This window comes from Dipodomys spectabilis, unplaced genomic scaffold, assembly GCF_019054845.1.
Source record: "Dipodomys spectabilis isolate Male_0828 unplaced genomic scaffold, ASM1905484v1 ptg000011l, whole genome shotgun sequence".
Classification (NCBI taxonomy): domain Eukaryota; kingdom Metazoa; phylum Chordata; class Mammalia; order Rodentia; family Heteromyidae; genus Dipodomys; species Dipodomys spectabilis.
Window position 1 is genome coordinate 188,399 of NW_024870688.1, and position 22,911 is coordinate 211,309.

Here is a 22,911-nt window from a genome sequence, read left to right on the forward strand (position 1 = left end):
TTCACTGTAACCTTCACCGTACAATGTGAATGGTTGACACCCGCAGAGAAAGGAGAGGTTCCCCACTGCCCCACTGAGCAGCATCAAGCAGAGAAAATTAAAGGATTGCCGGGTGCTGGTGGCTCACGCCTGTAATCCTAGCTACTCAGGAGGCTGAGATCTGAGGATCACGGTTCAAAGCCAGCCCGGGCAGGAGAGACCGTGAGACTCCTATCTCCAATAAACCACCAGAAAACCGGAAGTGGCGCTGTAGCTCAAGTGGTAGAGCGCTCGCCTTGAGCTGAAGAGCTGAGGGACAGCGCCCAGGCCTAGAGTTCAAGCCCCACGACCGACAAAAAAAAAAAAAAAAGAAAATTAAAGGATTCTCTTCATTTGAATGAAGGTCAAGCACATCTCTACCAAATCTGTAGAAGAGTGTGCTGTAGCATACTGCTTTATTTTGTTGTTGTCTTCTCTGGAGGCTGGCACTGGGACTTGAACTCAGGGTCTGGGCGTTGTCCCTGAATCTTTTTTGCTTGTTTGTTTGTTTTGCTCAGGGCTACCACTTTTCCACTCGGGCTACAGCTCCATTTCTGGCTTTCTGGGGTGATTAATTGGAGATAAAAATCTCATGATGGAGCTGGGAAAGTGGCTCAGTGGTAGAGCATTTGCCTTGCATGCCTGAGGCCCTGGGTTCAATTCCTCAGCACCACATAAGCAAAAAGAAAAAAGCCGGAAGTGGCACTGTGGCTCAAGAGTGCTATACTTGAGGGACAGCGCCCAGGCCCAGAGTTCAGGCCCCACGACTGGACCCCCCCCAAAAAAAAATTAAACAAAAGAAACCACCAGAAGTGGAGCTGAGACTCAAGTGGTAGAGTGCCAGCCTTGAGCAAAAAATAATTCAGGGACAGTGTCCAGGACTGGTACAAAAAGAAAAAGCAAGAAAACAAACAAAAAACAACCAATAATAAGCAGAAAGCCCACAAGGGTGAAAACAAAGATGGGGTGAATAAATCTTTTCAATGCTAACAAAGCAATTGTTCCCTGAAAGGATAAATGAGTAGATAAACCTACTGGGAGCTTCTATTCTGGATGCTTGGGTCTCTGCAGAGAACAGAAATTTTAGAAGAAGAAAAAGCAAAGAAAGATGGAAAAGGAAGTAGGAGGCGGGCTTCACTCTGAAGCTTCACCTCTTCCTCTTCCTCGCTGTCACTCTAATGCCTCCAAGGCCATTCATCCCCAGGACCTAGGTTTGCTCAGATAAGGGATTTGCAGAGAAAGAACTCTCCTGATCTCTCCCCTGTTTCTTGTCTGTGCTTTCTGGTGGATTAATTTTGTTGGTCCTGAGTAATAGCCTAAAGTTCATCTGTCATAAGCAGCCATCAAAGATAAATAAAACCAGGTGCCAGTGCCTCACACCTGTAATCCTAGCTACTCAGGAAGCTGAGATCTGAGGGTTGCAGTTCAGAGCCAGCCTAGGCAGGAAAGTCCATGAGATTCTTATCTTCCATAAACCACCAGAAAACCAGGAGTGGCGCTGTAGCTCAAGTGGTAGAGCACTTGCCTTGAGCTGAAATGCTGAGGGACAGTGTTCAGGTCCAGAGTTCAAGCCCCACAACTGGCCAAAAAAAGAGATAAATAAAAGAGTCCTGTGTGCTGAAAGCAAAAATGTTAAGCAAAAATGGAGGAGGTCTGCACACACCATGAGTGGCCTAATTACTGTTGTGTTAAAATACTGGGGGAGAAAGAATTTATTAGATTCATCCAAATAAAATGTTGAAGTAAGCACTCAGGAATCTTAAGAACGATCATCTCTGAGGTAAATGAGACGCCATGACATAGAGATGCAGAGAAAGCCTTGTCTTTTGTGCCAGTACTAGGATTTGAACTCAGGACCTTGCACTTGCTCTTGGCTTTTTTGTTTCCTTTGCTCAAATTTAGCAGTCTACCACTTGAGCCACAGGGCCACTTCATATTATGTAAACAATGCCTACTCTGTCTGTGGTGGAGGCTGTGTGACTCTGATACAGTCACAAACCTTATCTGGGCCTCATGTACTTACTTCTAAGGTAAAATGATTGCCTGCATCAGGTGTTATAAATGATTGGGCCATCAAGTATTAAAATGGCTAGACAGGTCAAGAGGTCTGGAAATAGAGAGCTCTGGGCAAGTGCAAAGCAAGGTGTATACTCATTCATGTGCACACACACATATGCATACACATGCACACACACACACACACACACACACACATACACACACACACACACACACACCCTGACACTGGCGGACAGAAATTTCTCTGTATCCAATCACAGGCCTCCTGGGAATTAGCCTCAGAGACCATTACCACCTAGTGGGTGCTGAAGTATGTTCTCATTAGACTCAACATGTTATTTTGATGACATTAATTAGACCTACTGCTAATTCCTCAGAAACCAAAATCAAAACAAAAGGGAAAACTTTGCTTCTAACCCAAGAAGGCTCAGTAGAGCCAAAGAAAAGTCATTCTCTCTCTCTTTAGCTTTGTCTCTGTCTCTATCTGTCTCTCTGTCTCTGTCTTTCTGTCTGTCTGTCTGTCTGTCTCCCTCTGTCTCTCTCTCTCTCTCTTTCAGACAGAATTAGTTCAAATGGGGCCAGAGCCAGGTGCTAGTGGCTCACACCTGTAATCCTTGCTACTCAGGAGGTGTAGATCTGAAGATCACAGTTCAAAGACAGCCCAGGCAGGAGAGTCTGTAAGACTCTTATCTCTCAATGAATCACACACAAAAAAAACCCTGCAGAAGTGAAGCATATGGCTCAAGTGGTAGAGTACTGAACTTTGAATGAAAAAGCTAAGGGACAGTGCCTAGACCCTGAGTTCAAGCCCCAGGATTTATACACACAAACACACACAGTTCAAATAGAACTTGAAGCAAATTAAACTTCACGCAGTCATTTTTCCTGTGAAGATGTGATAAGATGTTTTGACTGAGATGAATATGGCATTCTGTGTAGTATTTTAGAAGTTGCAATGGAATGAAATACGATTTCTTTCTGAAGGAACTACAGATCTAAGATCTAAGAGTCAAAATGATGGTCAAGCATTGAAAACAAAAGGCCAAACCTGAGGCAAACCCAAGGCTAGACAGACTTGACACTAGGTGCCCATGAAGAACCAATTTGCAGACACAAGTGGCCAAGTCTACAAGACAAATTTTTTTGTGTGTATGTGCTAGTACTGGGACTTGAACTCAAGCCCTCCAACTCCATTTGGCTGTTTTGCTCCAGGCTGTCACTCTACTGCTTGAGCCACACTTCCACTTCTGGCTTTTGAGTGGTTTGTTGGAGATGAGTCTCATGGACTTTTCTACCAAAGCTGGTTTGGAAACCGTGATCCTCAGGTCTCAGATTCCTGAGTAGCTAGGATGACAGGTGTGAGCCCCAAGAAGATAAGGAAGGCTGGAAGATAATTCATTGAAAGAGGGAAGGAAGGCCTGTCTCTCTTGCCTGGTAATCTTGAGTAAAAGATCCCTTAAAAGGACCAAGTGAGCCCTCAAAGAGGTTCAGTCCTGATGCTAACAAAACCAACATGGAAGCAACATTTGAGATTCTAGTCCACCAGGTCTTTCTGCACAGAAGAACCGAGATCTGAGTGTTCAAAGTCACCATGGATGGTGTGGGGACAATGTTATCATTTAATGGAAGACGTGTTGGAGACTGCAAGCAGGAACAAGTCACACAGGATCCAGCAACCTCTGGCTCACAGAGGAGAAGGGTCAGCATCACGGACAGGGCCCTGTGCTCTGCAGCTTGACATCCACCTGCTGCCATCTGCCAACACTGTACTCCACAGCTGACTCCTATTTGCTTAGAGTTTCCAGAAGAGTCCTAATTCTCAGCAAAGGAACCAAATGGGACAGCTAGTCTGTATCCTAGCAACTCAGGAGGCTGAGATGTAAGGATCTCAGTTCAAAGCCAATCCTGAGCAGGAAAGCCCATGAGATCCTTATCTCCAATAAACTACTCCAAAAAATGCTCAGAAGTAGAGCTGTGGCTCAAGTGGTAGAGTACTAGCCTTGAGCACACACAGGTTCAAAGACAGCTCCTGGCCCTGAGTTCAAGCCCCAGGACTGGCAAAAAAAAAAAGACAACTAGTTTCATCTTCCAGAGGCTATTATTATCAACCCAATTTCCATGCCAAGTGCAGCAACAATATAGAAGAAAAAACCCGATTCCATTAGTATCAAGAAATCTACATTACAACACCAGATATGTCATAGAATTTCTGTATATTTGGGTGGGAGAGGGAATCACTACTTCTTTAAGTATCGATTTAATCCTCTATGAAGCCATCGGAGTTTGGAGTGGGGGGTGTGTAGTACACTGACATTTTTCTACCTTAGTATCATAGTCTTTTATGGTTCTGTACAGTGAGATTCCTCTAAAATTCTAATGAGACCTGGAGGAGGTCTCATCAAAGTTATCAATTGGGAAGACAATGATCATCTAGGCAGGTTGTCACAGAAGAATTTCATCAGCCTAATAATTCATGGGTCAATTCCAGTATTTGTATTTACCTTGGGTGATCAAAAGTACAATAAGACTTTTAATGCTAAGAAATCCTGATATTGAGTACCTGGATCAAGCCATACCTGAAGCCAAAATAGTCTAGATTTTATCATTATATGTGTCAGTCAACTTCCCTCCTCCCGCTTTTAACTTCTGTGGGTTTAAAAGTTCCCCATTCTTGATTAATACTGCTGCTTTCCAGTTGTTTGTAACTGTGCCATCCATCCAGAAAAGAAAATTGCTTCCTCAGCCTAGATCTGGATTTAGATGTTTGTAGCAGGTTTTTGTTTCTATAGGTCAAGAGGCACAAAGTGGTCTATGTCAAGAACCTACAAGTCTGGATTGCAGAACTGAGATGACCTTTGGGAGAGTCACACTGAGCAGTTCTAATGAGCAAGTGTTCTTTCCTCACAGGTTTAATGGCAGAAAGCTGTTTCTGCATCCCATAATATAGCATTGTGGAAGTTGGCAGAGAGGCCTCTCTGCCAGCTCATCAACAGACAGACAGACAGACAGACAGATATCTCAGAGAGGTGCCGATGGAAGGTTGTGGACAACAGATAGTTGGAGAGGAGGGACAGCCATCAACCGAAGGCCTACTGTGTGCTGCCCATCCACACAATGATCCTGACTATGCAGCGGGCTCATTCACACATTGTAAAGGTGACGTTCAAAGTCAGAGATATCAAGTAATTTCCCAAAGTCAATGGTTAAGTCTGCATCCGATGAGCATTCTGCCATTCAAGCCACTTTCCTCCATGAATGAAAATAACTCTTCTTATAATTCCCTTCCTTCCTTCCTTCCTTCCTTCCTTCCTTCCTTCCTTCCTTCCTTCCTTCCTTCCTTCCTTCCTTCCTTCCTTCCTTTTTTCCTTTCTTTCTCCCTTCCCCCCTTTTCTCTTTTCTTTTGTCAGTTTCAGGGCTTGAACTAAGGGCCTAAGTGCTGTCCCTGAACTCTTTTGCTCAAGGTTAGCACTCTACCACTTTGAGCCACAGATACACTTCCTTTTGCTGGTGGTTCATTGGAGATAAGAGTCTTATGGGCTATCTTGCCTGGGCTGTCTTTGAACCTCAATACTCAGATCTCAGCCTTCTGAATAGCTAGGATGAGAAGCATGAGACACCAGCATCCAGCCAAACTGTTATTATTACACCTCTCAAACATAACTGTGTAAAAAGAGTGCCTTCCAAATTGTACCTCACCTTTGCAGCTCAGATGGTTTGGCTTCGCTTTAGATAAATACCCATAGCCCTATGGATTTGGGCCAGCCAGAGTTGGAACATCCATGTCTTTCCACACTGCACTAATTATCCCCAGCAATATTTACTGTTTATCTATCTTCAAATTTTAATGACAGAGAATGCTTGCCCCCATTGTGATTTAAGGCACAAACACTCCCCTTGACAAACATTCTGATCAACTTAATACTGCCCAGAGTAATGCTTAGATGCTTTTTTGGCAGAACTGAGATTTGAACTCAGGGTCTTGCATTTGACAGGCAGGTACTCTATCACTTGAGTCACACCTCCAGCTCTGGTACACAGATTCCTAACAGGTTCACCTCTTCATTCCTTTCAGGTTTTCGGTAGAAAGCAATCACTACTTCTTAATTCTTTTTTTTTTTTTTTTGTCTGTGTGTGCCACTATTGGGGCTTGAACTTGGAACTTGAGCACTGAGCCTGAGGGTATTTTTTGCTCAATGTTGGCATGCTACCATTTGACCCAAAGCTCTACATCCAGTTTTCTTCTGGTTCATTAGAGAAAAGAGTCTTACAGACTTTCCTGCCTGGGATGTCTTTAAACTATGATCATAAAATCTAAGCCTTCTGAACAGCTAGGTTACAGGTGTGAGCTACTGGTGCCTAACTATGTTCTTATAATAAGAAATTCTAGGCTGGATGCTGGTGGCTCACGCCTGTAATCCTAGCTTCTCAGGAGGCTGAGATCTGAGAATCGTGGTTTAGAGCCAGCCCAGGAAGGAAAGTCCTTGAGACTCTTATCTTCAATGAACCAGAGAAAACCAGAGTGTTGCTGTGGCTCTAAGTGGTAGAGTGCTAGCTAGCCTTGAACAAAAGAGCTTAGAGACAGAGCCTGGGCCTTGAGTTCAAGCCCCTTCACTGACCCCCCCCCAAAAAAAAAAAGAAGAGAAAAAGAAAAAGAAAGGAAGGAAGGAAGGAAGGAAGGAAGGAAGGAAGGGAGAGAGAAAGAAAGATGGAAGGAAGGGAAGGGTAGGGAAGGGAAGGGAGGGAGGGAGGGAGGAAGGAAGCAAGCAAGCAAGCAAGCTAGGAAGTTTTCACATAGGTTCTGAAGCCTCTCCTGTTCTTGTCTCTGCTCTGGGATTGCACTCTATTTCTCTGAACCAGAGGAATGCCTATTCTCATCTCTCCTATTCTCCTCTCTGCCTCTGCTTTCCTTGGATTTAGGAGTATTTCTTGAGTGTTCTCTGCCCCTGGCTGAGCAGGTCAACACAGCCCTCTGTTTCTCAAGGTGATCTCAACCCCTCAGTGCGTCAGATTAAGAAAGGAGAAGATGAGAGAACAGAGGCAGCTCTCAGGAGCTCAGTTTCCCCATCAGAAGGGGATGGGGGTTAGACTACACAAGGCCAAAGGCCCTCACTTGCTCTCCCAGGCTCTCCCATGACTATCACCACACCTAGCTATTCACTCATAAAAACTGTTGGCAGTCAAGAATGATGCATGGTGGGAGAAGTAGATGTTTACCTGGGCTTTGGGCTGGTCTTCTCCTCCAAGGAAGACACAGCCCAATGGAGGGCCACATCTCTCACCTCACAGAAGAACATGATGGCCTCCTTCCTGGAGCAGCATTTCGAGCTCCTCTACTCTCATCTCTAGTGTGAGCAAGCCAGAAGAAGGGCTTTCTTTAGAGGCTGGCTAGCAGAGGCCATGCTTCCATCATATCCTAGATCTTGGCAAAGCCATTACTCTGGAGACAATGTTCTATGTCCCATCTTACAGTCCATAAGTCTATTTATAGGTAAGAATAGAAATGAATATTATCTTCTGGGAACCGAGGCTTAGGTCTGTCATCCTAGCTACTCAGGAAGATGAGGTCTGAGGATCCTGGTTCAAAACCAGACCAGGCAGGAAAGTCTGTGAGACTCTTATGTCCATTGAACCACCAAAAGAGCCAGAAGTGAAACTGTGGTTCAAGTGGTAGAATGCAAGCCTTGAGTGAGAAAGCTCAGGGTCAGTATCTAGGGCGTGAGTTCAAGTCCTCATACCAGAACCAATATAGATAGATAGATAGATAGATAGATAGATAGATAGATAGATAGATAGATAGATAGATAGATAGATGAAAATTGAAAATTAGAGATAGACATTGGAACCTGGCATGTACTTCCTTTGAAGTTCACTCTTCATTCTGGCCATAGGGAGTGATTGAATACTTAGGAGGAAGGGAGGGAGGGAGCTGTAGAAACTGGAGTCTGGCAACCATGCTCAGCTTATGACTGGAAGGTGCATGGAGACCAGAGGCAAGGAAGCAGGCAGGAGGTTGCTTCATCTCCCAGGACTCTGTAACAAGGCATTGATTTAAGGCAGCACATAGCTGCCACTGTTGGGAGAAAACAGAGGGGGAAAAACATATGTGAGAGAATTCCAAATTCTTTATTCAGATTTTTTTTAAGTGGGCTAAAATTTAATGTGAGTGTTAGGCACTGGTGGCTCACACCTGTAATCCTAGCTACTCAAGAGACTGAGACCTTAGGACCATGGTTCCAAGCTAGTACTGACAGGAAAGTTTGTGAGACTCACTTATCTCAGATTCACAACCCAAAAGGCGAGAAGTGGAGCTGTGGCAAGCACTAGCCTTGAGTTAAAAAAATGAAGGGACAAGACCCAGGCTTTGAGTTCAAGCCCTGAGACTGGCACACAGAAAGAAAGATGACGAGGAGGAACAAGAGAAGGAGAAGAAAACGAGGAGGAAGAGGAGGAGGAAAGACAAAAGAGGGGAAGAAGGAGGAGGGAGTAAGAGAGAAGAGGAAGGAGAGAAAGGTGGGAGGAGGAGGGAGGAGGAGAAAGAAGGAGGAGGAGGAGAAGGAAGAAGGAGGAAGGAGAAAGAAGGAAAGAAGAGAAAGGAAACAGGAAGAGGAAGGAGGAGGAGGAAGAGAAAATGAGGAAGAGGAAAAACAAAGAAGGAAGGAAAGAATGAAGAGGGATGGGAGAAGGGAGGGAAGGGAAGGAAGAAAAGCTAGGAAGGGAAGGAGGGAGGAAAGGAAGAAAGGAAGAGAGGAAGGGAGGGAGCTATGAAGGGGGAAGGGAGGAAGGGAAGAAAGGAAGAAAGGGAGGAGAATGCTTTGTCTCATTTTCTTTACTAGACCCACTATAAATCAACAATCAGTGGTGTGGGGCTGATCTGTGACCCTACAGTCTGGCAGGAGCGCCCACTGTCTGTCATGAGAAGACCCTGTAGGATGTCAAGTCTTCTGCTGATAAAGGTAGAAATCCAGCTTGCAGGTTTCCACCCTAGGGAGCTGTGCATGGTGCAGGCCCTCTGTCTCACTGCTTCAGACTCATCCTGAGTGTTATTACTGCCCATATATTTACCTTCCCATAGGGTCAATGTGCTGATGGAGGTGGTTTTGCAAAGCTGTGGAAACCCCATTTCTACTTCACATGATGATAGAGATGAGGAGACCTCCTAAGAGCATGCACGCTACTATCATTACCTGAAGAACTCAATAAATGCTTTGCACCACTGGGAGGGAAGGCAAGGAAAACTCACCCCACAGCTCAGCCATCAAGGTTTCAAAAATGAGTGTGGGGTCACAAAAGAAGGTTGAGAAAGGCCTGACTTTTGTACTCCTCACCTCCACTCAGTATCCCCTAATAGCTCAATCCCTTCATAAAGAGAATTCCAACAAGTAAGAGCTAATTCAGACATTAGAACCATGATTGCATCTATTATTGTTTTTATTTTGTGCTTGTCCTGGAGCTTGAACTCAGGGCCTGGCTAGCATCCTTGGTCATGTTTTTTTGTTTTGTTTTCTTTCCTTTTTGGTCAATCATGGGTCTTGAACTCAGGGCCTGGATGCTGTCTCTGAGCTCTTTTTGCTCAAGGCTAGCGCTCTACCACTTTGTGACACAGCACCACTTCCAGTTTTGTGGTGGTTCATGAATCCCATCAACTTTCTTACCAGGGCTGGCTTTGAACTGCAATCCTCAGATCTCAGCCCCCTCAGTAGCTAGAATTACAAGCATAAGCCCCCAGAGCATGGCTGACCAACATAATTTTGAAGACCTGAGTTCTGTCCATTTCATTTCCATATAGCTCACCTTAGTCTGGTGTCTAATTCCATGTGATTCCTAAGTAAAATACAAATTAGAAGTCATAACAGCTTATGCTGTTTGAATGGACATCACCAAATATAGCTCCAGACTATATATTTGGAAAGCTGGCTTCATGAATCTTTTTATCCTAGTACTCAGAAATCACAATGATGGCCTGGAAATAATAACAAGATACAGAAGACAAGCTGACACTTTTGTTCACAGTGTGTTTAATTCTATTCAGGAGAATGGGATAAAAATCCTAGAAAAAGCCGGGCACCGATGGCTCATGCCTATAACCCTGGCTACTGAGGAGGCTGAGATCTGAGGATCACGATTCAAAACCAGCCCAGGCAAGAAAGTCTGTGAGACTCTTATCTCCAATAAACTACTAGAAAAACAGGAAGTGGTGCTGTGGTTCAAGTGGTAGAGTGCTAGCCTTAAGCTGAAGAGTACAAGGACAGCGCCCAAGCCCAGAGTTCAGGCCCCATGACTGGCAAAAAAAAAAAAAAAAAAATCCTAGCCATCATCCCTTCTCTCTCTATCTAAAGTTCCTGGCCTGTTTCCTGGTCCTCATATGATTTCACATGGTAGTCCTTAATCTACCTGCTTAGCACTCAGAATGTTTTATATCAGAGATGCAGAAAGTGAGATCGCTGTGGTAGGAGTGCACACAAACACACACACACACACACACACACACACACACACACACGAGTTCACACACTGAACACTTAATCCCCATCCTCTCAGTGTTAGAAGGTGGTGACTTGGGGAGGTGTTTATGCCAGGAAGGCCATGACCTTGTGGAGAGATTAATGCTATCAGAAAGGAATCTAAGGGGAGTCTGACCCCTGGTGTCCATGTTCAGCAAGTGTCCATCCCCTTCCAGAAGATGCTGTGTTCCAAGCACCATGTTGGAAGCCAACTGTAGCATCATCTGACAATTGAGCCTCTGACAACTGGGCCATGAACTAATCTCCATTTTCAAGGCAACAAAACACAAGTTTCTCTTGTTAATATAGTGTCTAGCCTCTGGTATTTTGTTATAGTCATACCAATGGACTAAGATGACAAAGATGGGTCCCAGAGCCATGGGGTACACCGTGGAGGCTCTCCTAAATATCTAACAATGTGCAAGTGGATTTGGAGCTGGATACAGGGCCCAAGCTATTAGGCACTGGGTTCTGTGAGAATAAAGTGGTAGGGAGGGAAACAACTGTGTTCTCAGCAGATGCAGTCAGGACTTAGAATCAGCTGAAATGGAGCCTCAGTTAGACATCCTGACCAAAGTGTGAGAAAGAAACAAGAGGAAAGGCCAGCCTTGCTGTGACCTTGCAACGATGCTGGGTGAATTCTGTCCCTCTCCTCGGATGCTGTAGAAGGCAGAATGTGTGGGGTGATGCTCTGGAATCAGGCAGGAGAAATCTCTCCGGGCAGCAAAAGTTCGGGAACCTATGTGGCTTCTCTGAACAGCTTCTTGTAAAATGCAAGAAGAGAGGAATTATCAAATGATCTGAAGCCCAGAATTTACACTCAGGAGGGAATGAGCATGGAAAGATCTGGAAAGTTCAGAGACGGTCCATGTAAAGAGTCATAAAAGCATGTTCAAGCTGAGCACTAGTGGCTCATACCTGTAATCCTAGCTACTCAGGGAAGCTGAGATCTGAGGATCACGGTTCAAAGCAAGGCTCGGTATACAAATCTATGAGACTCTTAGCTTCATCTAATCAGCCAAAAAGCAAAGCCAGAAGTGGAGATGTGGAAGTGGCGCTGTAGCTCAAGTGGTAGAATGCTAGCCTTCAGCTGAAGAGCTGAGGGACAGCGCCCAGGCCCAGAGTTCAAGCCCCACGACCGACAAAAAAAAAAAAGTGCTTCAGAAGTGGAGATGTGGCCCAAGTGTTAGAGCACCAGTCCTGATCATAAAAGCTAAACAAGAGCTCAAAGTCCTCAATTCAAGTCTTAGTACCCATGCAAAGAACCAGAAATGGGGGTGTGGCTCCAGTGGCAGAGCACCAGCCTTGAGCGAAACAGCTAAATGAGAGCACAAAGTCTTGAGTTCAAGCCCCAAGACCAGCATGCACACATGCGTGCATACAAGTGTGCACACACACACACACACAATACACATACATACACAAAATGTGCTGAGAAAAGCAAAGTTGTAACCAAGTAACCATATGGAGATTAGCAAAAGATAGAAAGAAGCTTCTAGAAGGCATGCCAGAGATTTCTAGGGTTACCTATCCCCTCACAGGCTCACAGTACCTGTGGGACCTACTGGGCTCATTACCCAGTGTTGTTCTAGTTTCTGATCCCCACTTTCTGCCACAGAACTCCTCTGCCATACCCCCAGCTTTGGCTCCAAGGGCCAAGATTTGCCTCAGGCCACCACAATGCAAGCCTTGTTTGTAAAATGTCCACATACCGTGAATTCCAAGGCAATCTGAAGGTAGGAGCTATGGAGGCATGGCTTCCTCTGGCCAGATTTCAAAGGATGCTTGCAAATGCCTTGAGGACCAGGCAGGGTCCTACTTCAGGGACAGAGCTGCTATAGAGAGCAGGCTGTGACACTGGAGTCTTATCAAGATCTCTGCTAGGACACTATTGAGAGGACTGATGGAAAACCGGCTACACACACACACACACACACACACACACACACACACACACACACACACACAAACAAACAAGCACAGAGCTTCAATGTACAGCCTCAACCTAAAGAAGTAATAGCCATGAAATTTCAGCATGAGCAGAAACTTGAGCATCACCTAGGAAAGTCTTCCTGAGGCCTTGAGTGTCCATGAAATGGAATTTCATTAAGATGACTCATCTCCAGCCTTGAGATTTAATGTTGCTTACTCTGTTGGATTTGGGAGACTTAATGGCTATTCCTTTCTTCTGTTCGATGTAGCCCTCTAGAAATGAGGATGTGCATTCTATGCCAATCCGCCATTGTGTTTTAGAACTATGCATTGGGTTCTGCTGGTGTACAACCTCAGAAGGAGCGTGATTTAAAGCTGGTCTGTATGTGACTTAGGTCATACTAGGGATTTTAGACTTTAAAGTTGATGCTGGAATAAGTGGCGAAATTTACTTTTTTGTGGGTGGAGGGATAGGGAATACTAGGATGAAGTTAATGTATCTATTTTGTTTTCTTGGGGTTTTTTTTGGTCATGGGGCATGAACTCTAGGTCCAGACACTGTCCCTCAGCTCTTCAGCTCAAGGCAAGCACTTTATCACTTGAGCCACAGCACCACTTTTGGTTTTCTGGTGGTTAATTGGAGATAAGAATCTCATGGACTTTCCTGCCTGCACTGCCTTTGAACCATGATCCTCAGATCTCAGCTTTCTGAGTAGCTAGGATTGCAAGTGTGAGCCACTGGTGCCAGGTGAGTTAATGTGTTTTGCAAGTAGAAAAGACATGGTTTAGGGGCACAAATGAGTGCCATTGTCTGAATGTCTGCCTTACAAAATATGTGTCTCCCTCTACCCTCCCCAGTGCAGGGGGGTAGGGGAGGAGGCCATCACCTGTTAGGAACCATTTGGCCATAAAGGCTGCCATTATTAAGGGACTTGACAGAGTAGAAAGTTATATGCTAGACAAAGAGACAGTCTAAGATTGAGGATTCATTATAGCACTTTATTGTCCAACATTGAAATTAATATTTTATGTTTGTTTAACTTCATTTAGAGATATAATTGATTGCTGGCCACTAATATCTCATTTCTGTAATCCTAGCTACTCAAGAGGCTGAGACCTCTTGCTGTTCAAAGCCAGTCTGGACAGAAAAGACTGTGCAATTCTTATCTCCAATTAACCAGTAAAAAATGGGCCAGAAGTGAGGCTGTGGCTCAAGTGGTAGAGCACCAGCCTTGTGAGTAAAAGACAAAGGACAGTGCCCAGGTCCTGAGTTCAAGTCCCATAACTGGCACCAGGAATAAACAAATTTTTAAAATGTCTTAAATATATAGTGATAGAAAAGCAAGAGGACAAGAGTGGGAAAAGAAAGAGGACAAGGCCAATGGGACTGGAGAAGAACATAGAGATTGCTAAGCATGAACTCCATTGTTTGAATGGGCAAACAAACAGCCAGGAGACAGAAACAAGATCACAGAGCTGATGGAGATTCTAGTCTAGCCCATGCTGTCTCCCGTCTCAGTGCAACTGCATTATGGTCAGTTATAGTGCAACCCTGCTGTGCTCAGGACAGGCAGCAAGCCCTACCTCTTCTGTGTACATGCAGACTTCCAGGTTGTGTAGGTTAAGGACCTGGATGGTAAAGTGGATTTTCAGTTCCTGGGTGTCTGGAAAGGAACTCACCAAGGCTAAGTTTATTTCTGCAGAAAAATGCACCATCAGTCAAAAAGCTGGCAAGCAACCGCACAGAGCAGGCAGGCTGGCTGCTCCCTTTTTATCCCAGATCCAGCAGGCCCCACCCCTCTGCTCCCATTGGCTGAGCTCAGGTTCATAATGTGGAAAGAGATGTAGATGTAATTAAAATTCAAGGAGCTTCTCAGGTGCTCAGGAAAAGGAAGTTTGTAAGTAAAGTGTACATAACAAGGGCCAAGCCACCTGGCCAAAGCAGGGACCCTTCAGAAAAACACCTGTAATCCTAGCTACTCAGGAGGCTGAGATCTGAGGATCACAGTTCAAAGCAAGCCTGGGCAGGAAAGTCCATGAGACTCTTTATCTCCAATAAACCACCAGAAAACCAGAAGTGGCGCTATGGCTCAAGTGGTAGAGCTCTCACCTTGAGCTGAAGAGCTCAGAGACAGCACCCAGGCTCAGAGTTAAAGACCTATAGTGGACAAAATGGAAAAAGAAAAGAAAAATCGCTCAATATTAACAGAAATGAAGAAAACTCCTTTGATAGAAAAGACTTTTTCTCACATTAGTGCTAATAGCTCATGTCTCTAATTCTAGCCACTCAAGAGGCTGAGATCTGAGGATCAAGGTTGAAAACCAGCCAGGGCAGACAAATCCATGGAAAATTTCTCTCTAATTAACCAGAAAAAGGTCAAAATTGAAGGGGTCAGTCGAATGGTGGGTAAAGCACTAGTCTGCAGCAAAACAAGCTGAGCAAGAGCATGAGGTCCAGAGTTCAAGCCTTATTGCTAGCATAAGCATATTTCTTTGTCTGCACATTTAATAGATCTTTGGAGGAGAGAAGGGTGAAGGGCAAAGTCTGAGTTGCAAGTAGCCTGCTTCATGCTTTAACAAAGCCTGATCCTTGGTCCTATGTGTGTGGATGTCCTTGAGCTGCAGGATGAAGTGGGCCACAATGGTCACCTGTGTGTACAGACGTGTGGTGCACGCCACAGGAACTGCATTGCTTCTGCCCTTCTACGTGATGTCTCTGCATTTCCAAAAGATCAGAAACAAAGGGAAGATATAAGGAGCAGAGAGAGATAGAGAGAGAGAGAGAGAGAGAGAGGAAGAGCGAGCACTGCAGAAACAATGCCTGAGATGCAGAACATTAAAAGGCAAGTCATATAAACCAGCAAACCTGCACCACCACAGCCATAAAACACCCATGCCTGCCATCATACACAGCCATGCGCCCCGCCTGGCCGCACTGCTCCAAATTCTGAACCAGGCTGTTCTAGAGTCCATGTTATAGTTCCCTGGAGAGTGTGAACCCATACTTAGCCAGAACCTGATTGCCTTCCTCCTCCTCCTCCTCCCCTCCCTCCCCCTGCCACCCAGGGTAGGCCCCACCTGCTGAGATGGGAAGGAAAGAGGAAAGCAGCCTTGGTCTGTCACCTTTATGATTTTCCCAGACAACAGGACAACAGCACTTGGAATTTCCTACCATCCATCTATCCTCTCTACCAACCACCATCTCCCACCAGGGCCACATCCCTTCTCACATGGCCAGGGCCTCCTCTGCCCACGAGCTGCTCCTCCCAGGTGCACTGCTATTTCTTCAGTCCTGACCCTTCTGCAGCTCCTTTCCCCAGCAGCTACCACAACCAAGCAGCACCCAGAAGACCTGGTTTTACTTAGCACTTAGGGACTCTCATGAGCACCTTGCTGAGGGCTACACCTGCACTGCCTTCAGTAAGGTATGACAGGTACTATGGTTCCAGTGCTGTAGCATTGACAATCAGTAAACCAAGACAGCTAGAAGGAGATCGAGGCGTGTAAGCGAATGGTCAGATTCTGTGCCCTTTTGTGCAGGTTTGCATTTTAACCAGAATCACAATTATCTTCTTTGGGGAAAAATAAATAAATAAGTAAATAAATCTTATGGTGGAATTTTTAATTTATACTAGTGAACTGACAAGGATCTATTGACCAAAGGGATCTCTCTGGGCTCCTTGAAAGCAGTGCTAGAACCATCTGAGCCCCAGGAATTATCTACTTCTTGCTGAATGGAGCCCCTGAACATCATCCTACAAAAGTAAATTGGCCAAGATCCATTTGATCTTACAGAAACCGTTCTGGCTCCATTCATGGGGGTTGCAAGGTCAGCCATCCATTGTGGATCTAGAAGGGTCTAGAAGGTCTCTATCACAGGAATGTTATGAAGTGAGGAGTGGACATGAGGTGGTGGAATGGAGGGGTGTGGAACAGGTGACATGAAGGGCAGGCAGGCTCAGCCACTGGCTGGTTGTGTGTGTCACACTAAGCGAATGGCCTCACTCAATGAAACCTCTTTGCTTTCTCTGAAAAGTTGGGAATCATAATGGTCTCCTCCCTCTGGAGGAGTCATGAGCATTGAACGAACTAGTGACTGAGAGTATGAGAACACCCTTTTGAAATTGTAAGGTTATATGTATATGTGTGTGTTTCTGAAGTGTATAGAGTTATTAAATTTTTTTGTCGGTCATGGGGCTTGAACTCTGTGCCTGGGTGCTGTCCCTCAGCTCTTCAGTTAAAGGCTAGCACTCTACCACTTGAGCCACAGCCACTCTGGATTTTCTGGTGGTTAATTGAAGACAAGAGTCACGGACATTCCTGTTTTGACTGTCTTCAAACTGTGATCTTCAGATCTCAGCCTCCTGAGTAGCTAGGATTATAGTGGTGCCTGGCAGAAAATAAGTTTGTTTGTTTAAGAAAAGCATTTTCTCCTTTAGCCTAGAAATTCTACCACTAAGAAATCACCCTGTAGAAAGAATCGCATGTGCTTTCATTACTGAGTTACAACTGTGCTATTTCAGATCCTTTTTAAAAGGCAAAAAAATAAAACAACAAAAACTAACCTGGAAACATCATAAACTGTCCAACTAGATAAATATATCATGGAGCTAGCTGGGTGCCTGTGGCTCATGCCTGTTTTCTGAGCTACTCAAGAGGGTAAGAAGTAACACTCATAGTTCCAAGCTAGCCAGAGCAGAAAAGTCCTTGAGACTTTTATCTCCAATTAATCACCAAAAAGCCAGATGTAGAGCTCTGGCTTGAGTTGTGCTATGCCAGCCTTGAGCAGAAAAGTCAAGCAAATGCTCATTCTCTGAGTTCAAGTCCTACTACCAGCACACACACACATGCACCCACATACACGAAAGAAAGACCCATGACCAGCAAAAAAAAAAAAAAGAAGAAGAATCTCAGATTTGTCTGCCAGGGCTGGTTTTGAACCTTGATCCTCAGACCTCAGCTTCCTAAGTAGCTGAGATTACAGGTGTGAGCCAGCAGCACCTGGCCTAAACGTCCATCTTTCTTTTTCTATCTTTTTTTCAGTTGTGAGGTTTGAACTTAGAGCCTGAGTGCTGTACCTGAGCTTTTAGTCTCAAGTCTAGCACTCTACCACTTGAGCCACAGCTCCACTTCCAGTTTTCTAGTGGTTAATTGGAGATAAGAGTCTCATTGATTTTCCTGCCTGGTTTCCAACCACAATCCTCAGATCCTTAGTCTTCTGAGTAACTAGGATTATAGGTGGGAGCCACCATTGCCTAGCCTAAACGTGTTTTTGTTGTTGTTGGTGGTGGTGGTCATGGGGCTTGAACTCTGGGCCTGGACTCTGTCCCTGAGCTCTTCAGCTCACAGCAAATGCTCTACCACTTGGGCCACAGCGCCACTTATGGATTTTTGCTGATTAATTGTAGATAAGAGTCTCTTGGACTTTCCTTCCTGGGGTGGCTTTGAATCATGATCCTCAGATCTCAGCCTACTGAGTAGCTAAGATTACAGGCATGTGCCCGGCCTAACCATTTCTTAATATGGGTATTGGTAAAAAATATTCAAAGCCAAGTATGGTGGTATGTGCTGGTAATCAGGAGAATCAGAAGTTCCAGGCCAGTCTGGGCTATATAGTGAGACACTGTTTCAAAATCAAAACAAACATTAAGGAAAAGTATATAGGTGAAACTATTCTTGTAGCCATCTTTGGAAAATACACACAGCCACTTAGCAATGTGGGTTTCAGAGAAAGCACTAGTGATGGCAGCTTCATTTTGCTGTCTGAAGTGTCTGCCTGGTGAGGGGCTTGGATGGTGGCGGTCATGGTGGTGGTGGTGTGAGTTTGTGTGTGTGTGTGTGTGTGTGTGTGTGTGTGTGTGTGTGTGTGTGTGCGTGCGTGCGTGCATGCACACATTCATGCCAGTCCTGGGGGTTGAACAGAGTCTAGGTGCTGTCCCTGAGTTTTTTCACTCAAAGCTGTTACTCTACCACTTGAGCTCCATTTTGCCTTTTTTTGGTTAATTGGAAATGTCACAGACTTTTCTACCTTGGCTGGCTTTAAACTGTGATCCTCATATCTCAGTCTCCTGAGTAGCAAGGTTAAAAGATAGGAGCCACCAGCACTTGGCTTCCTCTCCTGTTCTTTGAAACAAGGTCTTGCTATGGAGTTCCAGGTGGCCTGGAACTTATAATTCTCCTGCCTCTGCCTTCTGAATGCTGGGATTACAGACACACACCACCTTGCCTGGCTCTCTGTTCAGGAAGACATGTGATAAGCCTCCCTGCCTGCCTGCCTGCCTTCCTTCCTTCCTTCCTTCCTTCCTTCCTTCCTATCTTCCTTCTCCTTTAACTTGGGGTTTTGTGCTCTTTCTGAGCCTTTTTGCTCAAGGCTGGTGCTCTACCACTTGATCCACAGCTCTGCTTCCTGTAGTTTACTGAGTAATTGTGGATAAGTGTCTTTCAGGATTTTTCTGCCCAAGCTGGCTTTGAACTGCGATCCTCAGATCTCAACCTCCTGAATAGTTAGGATTACAGGTATGAGCCACCAGCATCTCCAGGTTTTCTCAATAATTCATGGACTTGGTTGGAGGGCATTTCTTGGTAAATGTCTTATCTCCATCCCGTGACCACCATAGCAACATGGTTGAAATACGTGGATTTTAAAAATTATTATTCTTTTTGTTTCTTTTCCTTTTTTTTTGTCTGCCCTCAGGCTTGGAGCCAAGGCCTGGGTGCTGTCTCCAGGTGTCTTTTGTTCAAGGTGAGCATTCTACCACTTGAGCCACAGTACCACTTCTGGCTTTTTTTTTTTTTTTGGTCAGTTGTGGGGCCTGAACACTGGGTCTGGGCACTGTCCCTTGAGCTCTTCAGCTCAAGGCTGGCACTCTACCACTTGAGCCATAGCACCATTTCCAGCTTTCTCTGCTTATGTGTTGCTGAAGAATTGAACCCAGGTGAGCCACAGCACCACTTCTGGTTTTCTGGAAAATAAGAGATAAGAGTCTCATGCACTTTCCTGCCTGGGCTGGCTTTGAACCGTGATACTCAGATCTCAGCCTCCTGAGTAGCTAGGATTACAGGTGTGAGCCACCAGCACCCAGCTTTAATTTGGCTTTTTCAGGTAAGTTCTCATAGTTTTAACCAACTGATCTATGGACCGTGACCCTCCCATTACCTCCTCCCAAATAGCTGGGCTCCACCGGTGATACACCAGAACCTTTCCTAGAGCCCTTGTCCTTTTAGGTTTCCAATATAAGTTTTTGAAAATAACTGAAGTCCATTTCTTTTAGATGTCTTCTTTAGTTCAAATTTCATACTGTTTACACGAGACTACCCTCAAATTAGCTATGCCGGCCAAGATCTTTGTGGTGCCTATAGACAGCTTTCAGGCTATAATCTAAAACATATGTTGCACAAAGGAATCTATTTCTTCATTGATGTCCTGAGCACAAGCAGACAGGCAAAGCAAGTGCCTGGCGATGTGCTTTCCCCTCATCTTGTTCCTGCCTGGGTCAGCATCTGACCTTCAGCACATACAGGCTCCCCACAGTCTGCACAGCAGCATTGCTTCCTGGTCCTGCCTGTGGCCCCTTTGCCATAGCAGAACTAACTTGTAGCTTAAAGTCCAAAACCTGCCCAGGAACTCATCTCATAGAGGAGTTACCAGTAGGAGTCAGGGTAGGGTAGACCATGTTTCCTGAGTATATAATGGCTGCTGCTAATATTCTTTCTTGAAGAGGATGCTATAATATTGCTGTGAGAGTAGAGCCTCTACATTTGAGGAATTAGGACATAGTTAGAAAAAAAGGGGAGGAAAAGAACTCAGGATTTAATTGATAAAAAGTGAATGTAAATGTGGGAAGGTAGCTCAGTGGTAGAGTGCTTGCCTTGCATGCATGAGGCCGTGGGTTTGATTCCTCAGTACTACATAAGCATAAAAAGCCAGAAGTGACTCAAGTGGTACAGCGTTAGTCTTGAGCTAAAGAGCTGAGGGACAGCGCCCAGGCCCAGAGTTCAGGCCACACAACCAAAAAAAAAAAAAAAGTGAATATAATTTCCTTTTACTGAACTTGTACACTAATGACCTGGGGCAAAACTTAACGGCTCTGCTTTGCTTTCTCTGTTTAGGAATTGGTGACTTTTGATTCACAATGAAACTGCAGAGCATCAGTGAAATAATGGATGAGAAAGCTGCGTGCACATTCAGAGTGCAGCAGGGAAGCATGCATTCATTCAGAATTCCGGAAGTATACAGAACATAAGAACATTCACTTTTACTTGTGCATACTCAAGGAAATGATCCTCAGTTAAGATTTTTTTTTAATCAAAAGACATTCTGAAAGAGTCAGGAAATTATTGAGGAAATATAGAGACAAGAGGCAGTGGGGAGGTGGGGATTTAGCTCAGTGGAAGTGCACTTGCCTAACAGTAAGGTCCTCAGCTCTGAAAAAAGGAAGTAGTTTGATTGTCTGTCCCTGGATGTCAGCTTCTTGCTCCCCCTCAGGGGTAAGTAGCTCTATAGTGCCCCAGCCTTGCTTTGCAGAATTTCCACACATAGTGTATGCAGTGTGAACCTGTGTTGAGTCAACTTCATCTTAGAATTCTTCTATGCATCAGGATGTAGGGTATTGTTAGCTATGTGCTTACACACAATGGTCAGCTTTCTTAATCCCAAAGGGGTCAGCGGATCAGAGACTGCTTATGAAAAATGCTCTTGACATATGAGGATTCTAAGATACTCACATGTATTGATCCTGCCAAAATGTTGTCCCTGCACAGAAATCGAAAGGGACATCATTCTGTGGGCACCTGCGAGGTTTCCCATTTGGTTTCTCCCTAGCTCTCAGTGGGCACTCCACAATCTGGTGACAAAAAGACTAGTGGTAATTCGTGACAGAATCCTGAGCAAGCAGCCCCTTTAAAGAGTAATGCAGCCCATGTCTTCCCTGGGTCTTTCAAGCACCCATTTCCCTGGGAAGAGCTTCTGTCTTCAGTCAAACGAGTGCCCTTTCTGCTTCAAGTATCATCCAAAGCCACATTAATGAAACTGGTGGTGTTTGAAGACTATTCACTGATTGAATACGACGTACCAAGCAATGTTCTAAAAAGACTGTGGTGGGAACCGAGTGTGCACACCAAACACAGACATGCATGCACATACATATACATGTGTGTGCAGTAAATCCACAGAAGTGAATATACAGTAATTGGTCATGAGAAGTGCTAAGGGAAAGGAAGTAAAGAAGAATCAAAACAACAGTTGAAAGGGGTGATATTGATGAAGATATATTATATTCCTAAACTGCTGTGTTAGATAGCAACTCCTTTGTATAACTCCTTAAAGATAATAAATAAAAGAATACATTGCTTTTAAAAGTAAAAGCAAAGAGTTGCCTGGCACTGTTATCTCACCCCTGTACTCCTGACAACTCATGAGGCTGAGATCTAAGGATCCCGGTTCAAAGTCCTTGACAGATAAAGTCAGTGAGACTCAAAGGACTAAGCATCATCCATAAACAAAAGAGCCAAACAAGAGCAAGAGGCCATAAGTTCAAGACTCAGCTCAAGTACAAAAAAGGGGAAGAAAAAGCAGGGAGGGAAGAAAGGAAGGAGTGAGCACTTATAAAAGGCAAGTTTACAGAAAAAAATAAGATATTAAGTGTGTATTCATGTGGTTCCTCTATGGTGGATATAGTAATTACCATAATTGCTATAATCTTTACAGAAGATAGACCAACTAACTAATGTGACAAATAAGCAGAAGGCAGGCTAATGATAGTAAGTTATATATATTGATCATTAGATATTATACCAAACAATTCACCTTTTATCCCCTGGACTATGGGGAGGAGCTAACACTCCACTGAGAACAAGGAAACTGTACAACAAAGCCATTAGCCTGGAGTTACCAGTCAGTGACAGAGCCCAATACCACTCAGGGTTTCTAAAAGTCGCCTTTGGCTACAAACTCAGGGTCACTATCAGACAGATCTATCCCTCTAAGAAAGGTAAGGAGGTTCTTATTTTCAACCAGACTTGTAAAGAGATTTTCAAAATTTAATCTATCTCTTTGCTCCAGACTATAGGGAATCATTTAGGGAGCAAGCACCCAGCATTCCACAGCTCTTAACTCTTCCTTGTACCTCTGTGTCTAAGACAAAAGAAGCAATTACAATTTATGAAGACAAGAAAGGCAAGACAAACCTGTGGAATGACTCAAGTATGAGCTCAGGGGAAAAGACACTCAGGCTCCTTAGACCAAGGTTACTGACAAAGATTCGGGGAGAACCTAAACCAAGCCTGTCCTGTATGCTCTGCACAAGCCAGCCTGGATGGCAAACCCAGCAGCAAAAACCGCCAAGGTCCTAGGGAAGGTCAAGTGAGTGGAAGTCAGGAGAGCAACAGGACAGCTTGCCCCTCGGCAGCAGAGAAGAGCAAAGCAAAGCTCTCAAATTCCACC